This window comes from Physella acuta, unplaced genomic scaffold, assembly GCF_028476545.2.
Source record: "Physella acuta isolate Inbredline_101_S28 unplaced genomic scaffold, ASM2847654v3 ptg000371l, whole genome shotgun sequence".
Taxonomy (NCBI): domain Eukaryota; kingdom Metazoa; phylum Mollusca; class Gastropoda; family Physidae; genus Physella; species Physella acuta.
In genome coordinates, this window is record NW_026731890.1 from 314,965 (window position 1) to 327,505 (window position 12,541).

At 36.9% G+C, this 12,541-nt stretch overlaps 1 long non-coding RNA gene across 1 annotated transcript; it reads right to left on the minus strand.

Moving 5' to 3' along the window:
- Positions 1-238: 238 nt before the first annotated feature.
- LOC131941730 (uncharacterized) lies at positions 239-1,646 on the minus strand. Its single transcript, XR_009386668.1, has 4 exons — positions 1,593-1,646; positions 1,403-1,442; positions 422-458; positions 239-309 (listed from the first exon to the last, which is right to left on the minus strand). It is a non-coding gene; the product is annotated as an uncharacterized LOC131941730 (long non-coding RNA).
- Positions 1,647-12,541: the final 10,895 nt, after the last annotated feature.

The window sequence follows — 12,541 nt, forward strand, 5'->3', positions numbered from 1 at the left end:
AATAGGGGATATGTGGAGATGGAAAGTTAGGAGATGTGAAGTGTTAGGATATTAGGGATGGTGTGTAGTAAAGTGATTATAGTTTCTTGGATTGTGAGTATTGGGTAATACTTGACATCATCACAAAGTGCATTGATTACATCAGTAACACTGTAGTATATACACTATCGCTGGTTCAATATGTGGACAATATATGGACCTTATCAAACAAGATTTAATCTTGCAACTATTCAGAATTACCTGATTTATGAATCATAATTAAGGTCTGGTCAGGTTTCTTGTACGTCCGTGTCGCCAGGATGATTTTTTCTAGGTAGAAATAAAACTTAATATTATCTGATCGAATAAACATGCGGATGTGTGATTGTTAAAATAGATTGGTGTGCTACTGAATTTTGGGAAGCCGGGCGATATTAAATACCTTATAGTCCCGATGAGCGAACAGAGGAGTCAAAAACCTGTGTAAAGGAAAAAACATACATTTTTATAGGCTTGTATTTATTTTGCTCAGTATGTGTGTGTGTGTGTGTGTGTGCGTGCGTGTGTGTGTGCGTGCACGTGAATGTGTGTGGCTCGGCAAATCTTGGAATCTTTAATTTAACCCAAGTTCGATTGTCGGATTCAGTTTTAAAAAAGGCAAACTAGTAGACCTTGGATGGCAATGCAAAAATATTGAATATTAAATTGAATGAAGTTGACAAAGAGTAATTAAAATTTACTTAAATTGGTAAAAAGTAAACAAGCACATCGGCTTTTATTTTTAGTCATACAAGCATATAATATTAGTTTAGTAAGGTTACACTAAACTAAGTTTACTTTTTAAAATTTTTAGAGCAACTTTTAATTAGCAAATTTTTTTTTTGTGCTTTGTGAATATAATATAAGCCTTTCTCCTATAATAGTCATTCTGTATGTGAGCTTTAATACTTTCTAGTGAAAAAATTGCACATTGTTTTAGTTTTAAAAGTATATTTTAAATAGAGAAGCTAACATAAATATGTTTAAGTGAACACAAGAAAAGCCAAAGAAGCGGTACAGTCGCCCACCTACATATCTTTACTAGACCGATCTCACCACGGTTACATGAAGCTTTTATCAGAACACAAAGAAACATTCCGCTTGTCAAAAACTGAATAGAGAAACAGTTCTGAAAATACGCTACGCATGACTCGTTCATTTAGGAGCTTGCAAAATGGTTTTCTATACAGTCAAGCAAGCACACATAACACGCATAACCAAACACCTTCACATTCAAATACATACATATATATATATATATATATATATATATATATATATATATATATATATATATATATATATATATATATATATATATATATATATATATATATATAGGTCCATATGTTAATACATATTTTATTCTTATTTATTAGCTTACCCATATCGCGTTTTACTTAAATCCACCTTGTCGCATTCCGCTTTAAGAAATTAAAATAAAAATATTTTGATTTTCAATTGTTTTTACAAGAGGAAATAATGAAAGCAAATAAGAAAGTTAATAAAAGTAAGATTAGTATTAATTCTTAATTTAAGATGTAGCTGTAGAAATAGATTTTGAAATGACATACACGGCTTTTTAGTTGGTTTGGGAGGTGACGTTCCTGGTGCTGATGTGGTTGGCGAGCGAGTGGTTGTAACATCTGGGGCAGCTGTAGTAGTTACAGTAGTTGCGGCTGTTGTGGTTGGCGAGAGAGTGGTTGTAACATCTGGGGCAGCTGTAGTAGTTACAGTAGTTGCGGCTGTTGTGGTTGGCGAGAGAGTGGTTGTAACATCTGGGGCAGCTGTAGTAGTTACAGTAGTTGCGGCTGTTGTGGTTGGCGAGAGAGTGGTTGTAACATCTGGGGCAGCTGTAGTAGTTACAGTAGTTGCGGCTGTTGTGGTTGGCGAGAGAGTGGTTGTAACATCTGGGGCAGCTGTAGTAGTTACAGTAGTTGCGGCTGTTGTGGTTGTTGATGGTGCCGTAGTTGTAGTAGCTTCCGTAAATATAAAATAAAATATTTTTTTACTTTCTGGAATTTCTCTGTTCATCTAGAAGGCCCGATAGAATACATTTGAGATATTTTTGTTTAAACTTCATTTACAAAAGAATTTTTAAAATAAGTTAATTTTATCAGAACATGTATAGGGGTGGGTTGGGGTACTACCGTTTAGCACATTTTTTCAGTTAGTAATAAAACAGATAGTGTTAGTTTCCTCACAAGTTAAAGACAGTTACAAATACCATGGACGTTTCGACCCAAGGTCTTCGTCAGCACACAACAGTAAGGTTAAAGATTAGACAAAAAAAAAGACAAACAGTAACACATTTTTTGACTTAGCTCGACAGTGAAAACACATCTTGTCGTGTGAGCACGGTATAAGAGCTGGTTTATATTTAGTCTCGCTATACTACCTTCGACACAATCCTTTCTCCAGTAGCGGCTCTGATATGTAACCGCTGGGATCTGTATGTCGGTTGTGGCATACAGGCACACGCCACTTCCATACTGAATCTTTGTGCAGTTTGCTGAATTTAAGCAGTACGCTGTACACTGCTCTACCTGTGAGGATCATATAGCATACAGCATAGAGGAAAATAGCATAGACAAAGAGAGAGGGTTTTGGGTAGGCATAGTTGAATCTGAGCACTAAACGCGGTTTGTATTTTTATGAAAGCTTAGACCATAATACTAATTCAACACTAATTGTGATTCTGACCATCATAGCATTGTTTATAACCGATACGTGTTGGGAAATTACAATAGCTACTTGTCTGCTTATGGGACAGCGTGGTTGATTCGTAGAGCGTTCAAATTCTAACTCAAAATCTCATGTTCGAATCCCGGGCTCGTCCCTACGACGTCCCTGAGTACACCTAAGGTACCATAATAACGTTAGGCAAAGTAAAAGCGGCTGGACATAGTCTTGACCATACGATCACAAAATATGCCGAGGTCAATGAAACAGGTGAACTCTACTTTATCTGCTCCATTGACTGTACGGTTCGAAAAGATTATATATATATATATATATATATATATATATATATATATATATATATATATATATATATATATATATATATATATATATATATATATTAAATTTCTTACCTAGTTTTAACTAAACATTATGGTAAAGTTGTCTTGTCAAACCATAAGACGCCCAGGATTGCATAATACTATTTTAACATAGGTTACCCACTTCCTTGACATTGCTTAAATTTAAATTTATCATAACCGAAATACATTGCAATTATTAATCAAATAAAATGTAAATATTACATAAACAAAATATAATGATTATTCAAATAAAATGTAATGATTATCTAAATAAAATATAATAATTACCCAACAAAATGTAATGATTATCCCAATAAAATGTATTGATTAATTACATAAAATGTAATGATTTCCCAAATAAAATTTATAATTACATAATTTAAAAATGTAATGATTACCGTGTTTAAAAACATCTGGTTAGACCATTTTTCAGCCCCCATGCTATAACCATCTACCGCAGTCATTTTACACACAGCTGTAACATAATTGTATGTCTATTTTATTAGATTACACCAATAGCTGTAGAGAAACTTCAAAGTATATTATGGTGACTTAATTATAGACAAGTGAATGTATGTTTTAGTGACTGAATTGCATACAAGTATGTATGCACTGTGCATGATTGTGAATAAATTACGTTTTGTGTTTAAAAATATCAACTCAAAATTTACAATAAAAATATACAGGCATATGTAATATATATATATAAATTAAAATAGCATATAAATATAGATAAACAATTCTTTTAAATTTTCTACTCATTAAATAATAATATATGTATTTAACATTTCGTATTTTAATATATATTATTAAAATATCTACTTTTGAAATATCTATTTACAAAACACTACAAGAGAAAATGCGATTAATGTGTTTGAGACTTTAAAATATATAATGAAGTTAATATTTCGTATATACATTTTATGTCGTTCGTTGGGAGAGGGAAATAAGTTTGATGTGTTTCGAAGAGGGGGGGGGGGGGTGGCGTTGCCTTTTTGCCACCCGAAGACTTGAATAAAAGAAACTCCATTCACACCATTATTAGTCATTAGCCTAGGTATTGACCGATACACATTGATTCTACTAATTAAGTACAATTGGGATTTAAGTTTAAAAGTTTGTAGATTTTGTGTGTGTGTGTTACGGGTCAGTTGTAGGTTAGATACAAATAGGTTAGAAAAATCTAGAATTATGGGAGAGTGCGTGTGTGTTGAGTTTACCTTAGAGTATTGTTAACCCCGGTGTGTTTATGTATTTTTAACCCAGGGTCGAATGCGGTATAAAAGCAAGAGTGAATTATTGTCAAGGGTTAGTTAGTAGCGATTAGGACGGGTGCTACTCTGGAATGTATATATTTGAGACGGAATAAAAGTAGTGAACGTAGTCCCAAAGAGTTGTTCTTTATCTGAAACTAACCTGGACGTAACAAATTTTTTTATATTTTCGCTCCCCTATACCGAAAACCTGGGTATATATATATATATATATATATATATATATATATATATATATATATATATATATATATATATATATATATATATATATGTGTTACCGAGTGTATTTACTCGCAGTGCCAAATGTTACCGAGCCTATTTACTTGTGCTATCTTTGACCAGCACACAACATCAACCACAATACAGATACTCGGAAGTGCAGGTTTACATTTATCTCTTTATTAAATGAATCAATAGAAATGCTCCACATAGCAATGCATCAATGTTCCACAAGAATACAATGAACCAACTGACCCCCACTGTCCTCACTAGTCCTCACATATCAGAATACACGTGTCCATGGTTCAGGCTTCCTATATATTCTCCAACTTAAAACACGTATTTACAGTTCAGGCTTCAACTTCTGTTCTCATCTGCTCCCTTCTCGTCGTGCCATCTTATTATAACCCTTGTATTCGTAATCGGTTCTATCCGTTGCATCATAACTATGAACTACGCAGTTCTGTCGTATCGCTTCCCAAACTACGCAGTGGCTTTGTGTTCGTTATCAGTCCACACCACCTGCATCTGTTGCGTCAGACTGTATTGCGTTCTTATCAATAGTCTTTAATAACTACACTAGTTACGTCTATATATATATATCTATTTTTAGATAATCCAAACAGAAATTGAGATCGAGCATCTAAGAATAGACCATTACTAACGCTAACATATTGCATCCGTCACACTGATGTTTAAAACACGTCAATTTTTGTTTACGTGTTAAATAACAAATCCTGTTCATTTGTGTCACTCTAGTGAATGGCGCAATCTGCATCATTGTTCTTTTAATAGATGCTACTTGCATCATTCGCGAGAAAAAACAAATCGCGCCCTGCCGGGGCGCCACCCCTGCAAATTTGAAATAAATTTTAGCGCAGAAACCTCCCCAGGAATATTCTCAACAGCTTTCCAAAGTTTCACGGCTATGTGATGAGAGGTGTAGTAATGCATAAAGGACAAACAAACAAACACACACACACACACACAAACATACATTGCTTTTTATATATGTAGATAGATTTTCTCATTTGATTATGATTAGATATATACGTTTGATTTTTGATTTGAAATAAATAGCTTTAAATATGAAAGAATATTTATACTAAAAAACATACTAATATTTTGCATAAAACATATTAACGTTTTTTAGCTAGCTCTGCTATGATAAAATTAGTAATAAATAATATAACCAGACGACTATCCCCATTCCACTTTAGATACCAATATTTATTTTTTTTTCTTTACGGACACTACCGGCTCAGAAGGTGTCTCCAATAGCCCGGCAGCTCTCAACACGGTGGGTGGTAGTGGGTGTCAGGTGGTGGGTGGTGGTGGGTGTCAGGTGGTGGGTGTCAGGTGGTGGGTGTCAGGTGGTTGGTGTGAGGAGGTGGGTGTCAGATAGTGGGTGTCAGGTGGTGGGTGGTGGTGGATGGTGGTGGTGGTGGGTGGTGGTGGGTGATGGTGGGTGTCAGGTGGTGGGTTGTGGTGGGTGTCAGTTGGTTGGTTGTCAGGTGGTGGGTGTCAGGAGTGGGTGTCAGGTGATGGGTGTCAGGTGGTGGGTGTCAGGTGGTGGGTGTCTTTTGGTGGGTGTCAGGTGGTGGGTGTCAGGTGGTGGGTGTCAGGTGGTGGGTGTCAGGTGGTGGGTGTCAGGTGGTGGGTGTCAGGTGGTGGGTGTCAGGTGGTGGGAGTCAGATTGGCGGGTTTCAGGTGGTGGGTGTCTGGTGGTGGATGTCAGGTGGTGGGTGTCTGGTGGTGGATGTCTGGTGGTGGGTGTCAGGTGGTGGGTGGTGGATGTCAGGTGGTGGGTGTCAGGTGGTGTGTGTCTGGTGGTGGGTGGTGGGTGTCAGGTGGTTGATGTAAGGTGGTGTGTGTCAGGTGGTGGGTGTCAGGTGGTTGATGTAAGGTGGTGTGTCTGATGGTGGGTGTCAGGTGATGGGTGTCTGGTGGTGGGTGTAAGGTGGTGGGTGGTGGGTGTCAGGTGGTTGATGTAAGGTTGTGTGTAAGATGGTGTGTGTCAGGTGGTGGGTGTCAGGTGGTGGGTGTCAGGTGATGGGTGTCATGTGATTGGTGCCTGTAATAAGTGTCTTTGGTGTGTGTGTGTGTGTAGAGTGTCTGTTTTCTTGAGTGTCTATATTGTCTGTGTTGTTGAGTATCCGTATTGAGTGTCTGTAATAATTGTTCAGATGCTTTCCTTGTTCAACCTGTGGTTTACAATTGAGGTGATCCAAATTCGAGTCTGTAATCGTTTGTACCACCCAACACCGCCGTCTGATAACTACAGTAGCTATTAATTATTATTTAGCCCACCCTTTTTTACTTTTTCGTATATACGAAGTATAGAGAAAGTCTTGTAATCGTGCAAAAAAAAAATGGGTTAATTAAAAAAAAAAACTAAGAATTATTTAATTTTTCAAATTTCGGACAAGCTCATATTGACTATTCTATGTTCATATTTTCGTATTTTGTTTATATATATAAGTAGTATATTAGGTCACTTTTGGTTATCATTTTTGGCGCAGGTGGGGATGTGGAGGAACAATGACATATAGCAAAATACTCGGGAGGTGGATGGGGATGTACAATGACATATAGTAAAATACTCGGAGGGGGATGCGCAGCCTGGCGCAAAGACATATAGTAAAATACTCCCAACCTGGCGCTGGCGGATGGGGAGGAGCGGAGGGGGATGCGGATGTACAACGAGATATAGTAAAATACTCCCCCCACCCTAGGGTGGCGGAGGTGGTGGGGAAGTAGGTCACCTTTTGGTGACCTTGTGACGTAATCTTTGACCTTGAGACGTCATCATTGACCTTGTGACGTAATCATTGACCTAGTTACGTAATTTTAATGCGTTTTTTAAATTAGTTTTAATGAGTTTTTAAAAAATTTAATTACTTTGTTTATATTGTGTAATTTTTATTGACCTAGTTACGTAATTTTAATGAGTTTTTTAATGAGTTTGAATTTAATTTTGTAATTTTAATTAATTTTTTATTAACGAGTTACGTAATTTGATTATTTGTTTGATTTTAAATTGTTTACTTTGTTTGTTTACTTGTTGTTTATTTGTTTATATTGTGTAATTTTTTATTGAGTAGTTACGTAATTGGATTTTAATTTTTTAAATTTTTAATTTTTTTTAAATTTTATTTTATAATTAGTTTAATTTTTATTAACGAGTTACGTAATTTGCTTATTTGTTTGAAATTCATTTTAATTAATTTGATTTTAATTACTTTGTTTAATTTATTTATTTGATATATTTCTTTTCTTTGTTGTTTAATTTGTTGGTTTGTTAATTTGGTTGTATGTATGTTTAATAGTAAACGGAGAGGGATGGTCGGGGTTGAGGGTAGGGGTGTGCTAGCATGTACTAGAACAGTCTTTGTATAACATTCATTTAACCAACCGTCCAACAGCTGTTACTTATCGATCCGCGATCCTTTGTTCTTGTCAAGCACCGTACAAGGGCGAGCTAATATTGATCGCACCCGCTGGGCCATCACACCTAATTAAAGTTGGTCACGCATCAGCGATTTATGTATTGTTCACCGAAGCGAACACCGTAGGGGTATGGTAATTAACGTGAAGCCACCGTTAAGTGTGCGAACAGATGTTACCAGATTTTCCCCCCGGTTGGGTCCCGTGCTTTTCACTAACAGTTATACGGACAGTATCAAAGTTTTTTCATCGAGTAAAGTTGTTTATTTTTAATTTTTTTAATTTAATTACTTTGTTTATATTGTATAATTTTTATTGACCTAGTTACGTAATTTTAATGAGTTTTTTAATGAGTTTGAATTTAATTTTGAAATTTTAATTAATTTTTTATTAACGAGTTACGTAATTTGATTATTTGTTTGATTTTAAATTGTTTACTTTGTTTGTTTACTTGTTGTTTAATTTAATTACTTTGTTTATATTGTGTAATTTTTTATTGAGTAGTTACGTAATTGGATTTTAATTTTTTAAATTTTTAAATTTTTAATTTTATTTTATTAACTAGTTACGTAATTTGCTTATTTGTTTGAAATTCATTTTAATTAATTTGATTTTAATTACTTTGTTTAATTTATTTATTTGATATATTTCTTTTCTTTGATGTATGGTATTTAAAATAAAAGACACTGTTTATTTGCTTGTATGTTTGTTTTAAATTCTCCCCTACAACAAACGTTACAAAAAATTGAACATCCATTAACCAGCCGTGCAACATGTGTTACTTATCGATCCGCGAAACTTTCCTTTGTTGACACGCGCTGCGTAGTGATTTATGGGTATTATATTGATCGCAGCCGCTGGGCCATCACACCTAATTAAATTTGGTCACGCATCAGCGATTTATGCCGGGTTCGCTGGCAACAGCTGGTGCTGTAATTAGGCTGAACAAACGGGCTTTTTTACTACCTTGTTGTAACTAATTTTTTTATTTTATTTTTTCATCATCTGTTCTCTTTTCTTCTTCTTCTTCGTTCTTAATTATTAGTGTTGAAGGGGATCGAGATTTATCTGCCAGTGGGTTTTGAACCCGAGACTTTGTTCGAATTTATCAACCATGAGCTTTTTGCCGACTCGACCACGCCTCCAACACAATTAAGCGTTACGTGTCAACTGGTTATGCGCCATTGAGGCCATTGACTCCGATTTTAGCCTGCTTTTCTTTTTGGATTTGCTTCCATAGCCTTTGTCCAACCAAGAACAAACTACAAGGCAGCAGTTGTTTAATTTTGGAGTTGTCTCTCCTAGAAGAGTGGCTGTCCCCAGATAACGAGCCTCATCTGCCCGAGGGTTCGAACTCGAGACTTTTCGGTTTAGCAACCATGAGCTTTACCGACTAGACCACGCCGACCCCTATCATCTGTTAACTTTAAGGTTCTATAACTCTATATATTTAAATACATTTTTTGATTCAAACGAGTTTACTCCACCTAACGTAACCACATGTAAAGATGGATTTCCTATAGATCTGTAATGAATTAGGCCTTTTTGACTATGATTTGTTGCCCAGGTGTTGACATGATACGTTTTTTTTTTTGAGATATACGTACACACACACACACACATACGCGCGCGCGCGCGAAATTCATACTAGGTCGATAAAGGCGGAGAGAACTTATAGGTATACATTATCATGGTGACAACAAAAGCGATCCTTATTTTATTTATATGAAAGCGTGTTTTCCAAAAAGTGTCACCATGCCGTTGTCATTTTCGCAGCGGGGTTTATTTTAAGTGCACCTCGTGCACGCTTGTTTACATTTTAAAACTCGTGTCGCGTGTCTTCCCTAATAGAGAAACGAGAGGAAAGACAACTGTTCTAAAATTAGAACAGCCTTGTTTACAGCCACGAGTATCGTCCCTTGTGAAAAAATTCGCGTCAGATTCCTTAACTAAACAGTCAATTTCTTTAACAAGTTAAAAAATAATTTAGGAAGACAAGGGTTAACAACATTAGACGCCACCGTTTTTGTTTCCTGTGACCACAAGACACAATACACTTTTTTTATTTTATGTCTCAAGTAGAGGGGTGGGATATTTTTTCTTTGTAAGCGTGTTGTAAACAATGGGTAGAGGAAGCGATTACTAGGTAAGAGGGGAGAGAACGTAACGTACATCGCGATATTTGAAAACATGGCGATGTTTAACCTCAACCAAAAAAGGCAATGAACCTAGAAGGAAGACGAATATATATCTTAGTCTTGCAGCAGATTACCTTCCCATGTTCGCTTTAGTATTACAGTTTTCATCAAACTTCTTTTTGACTTGAACTTCGTTAATTTTTAAGAAAGTTTACTTATACATAATACACTACGTCTAATGACAAGTTTTTATTTTTACCACACAATGTATTTTCTTTTTCTATACCTTACATTGTCATCTTAATTTTTGATCACCTTAGTAAAAATTTGCTTAAGATTATAAACTTCAAGTTTTAAAAAACAACAACGTCGTGTCAAATGACACACCGTTTAAAATGTCTACATTTAAAGTTCACCAAAATAATGACGTAAAAACTAAATATCATATGACATTAGCATACATATCATTCAATCTAATCACTCTAAAGTACAAATCAATAATTTTTATTGATTAAGGGGCTGGGTGAGTTATTTTTATCACTATTCGCCCTTCCCCTTCCCTTTGTCCGCAACCCCTTTCCCCTTTCTCCCATCCAACCTTGCGTCATCACACTAACCTCAATACCAACCGCTAGATACACAGACCGTACCACTACCCATTCTATTCCATTTAAGAGACAAAGGCTGTATGACAATCCTAAAGACAAATATTTATTCAACTAATATCACAACCCCTAGACACTACTCCAACAGACTGGGCTATGTAACTTGTAGACGCCACTCCTCGTTGAATATCTCTTGCACCCTACCTACATCGACAACTTTGTCCGCCGCCCTCGCCCTATCCCTAAACACCCGCTTGATAAACACACCATACCACTACCCACACTATTCCCTTGGACAGACAAAGGACAAAGTAACAGACAAACATTTATCCCCCTTCGTTTACTGTCACAAGTGACAACGTTCCCATCCAACTCCGAAACATCCATGCCCCAATTTCGAAACCAGCCTCGTTGAAAACTCCCCTGACCCTAGTTTAACTTTGCCTCACCGATTCCAAAACAGTCCTGTACCAAACATCCATGTACCAATTTTGAAACCTGTCTTGTTGAAAACAAAAAGACAGTCCCACTCTAGTGTAAACTCTACCCCGACCAACTCCGAAACAGGGATGGTCCTCGTTTGAAACCTGCCTCGGTGAAAACAAAATCCTTCCCACTCTAGTATAGACTCGGTCTCTAACACTTCCAAAACATCCCTGTACCAACTTTGAAACACACCTCGGTGAAACCCAAACTCCCCCAACGCTAGTTTAAACTCTTCCCTCATCACTTCAAAAACATCCCTGTACCAACTTTGAAACACGCATCGGTGAAACCCATACTCCCCCCGACGCTAGTTTAAACTCTACACCAATCGATTCCAAAACATGCCTGTAACAACTTTGAAACCGTCTCGGTGAAAACAAAAACCATCCCACCATAGTATAGACTCGGTCCCTAACACTTCCAAAACATGCCTGTACTAACTTGAACCTAGTATGGACTCTATACCTACCGAGTCCAAAACATGCATGTTCCGAGTTCAAAACCAACCTTCACCGACACTAGTATGAACTCGGCTACCAACAATTCCAAAACATGCATGTTCCGAGTTCAAAACCAACCTTCACCGACACTAGTATGAACTCGGCTACCAACAATTCCCAATCATGCATGTACCAACTTTCCAACCTGCCTCAGTGCTAACAAAATTCCCCGACCCTAGTATGAACTCGTCTGCCAACAATTCCTAAACATCCATGTACCAACTTTGTAACCTGCCTCGGTGAAAACTTCACCGACCTTAGTTTAACTCTCCCTAACAATTCCAATGATGCATGTACGAACTTTGTAACCTGCCTCGGTGAAAAAAAACCCGTCCCTAGTATGAACTCGGTTACCAACAATTTCAAAACATGCATGTTCCGAGTTCAAAACCAACCTTCACCGACACTAGTATGAACTCGGCTACCAACAATTCCTAAACATGCATGTACCAACTTTGCAACCTACCTCGGTGTTAACAAAAACTCCCCTGACCCTAGTATGGACTCTACACCTACCGATTTCAAAACATGCATGTTCCGAGTTCAAAACCAACCTTCACCGACACTAGTATGAACTCTAGCCCTACCGATTCCAAAACATACATGTTCCGAGTTCAAAACCAACCTTCACCGACCCTAGTATGAACACGGCCCCTAACAATTCCAAGGATGCATGTACCAACTTTACAACCTGCCTCAGTGTTAGCAAAACTCCCCGACCCTAGTATGAACGCGACTGCCAACAATTCCTAAACATGCATGTCCTAACTTTGTAACCTGCGTCGGTGAAAACTTCACCGACCC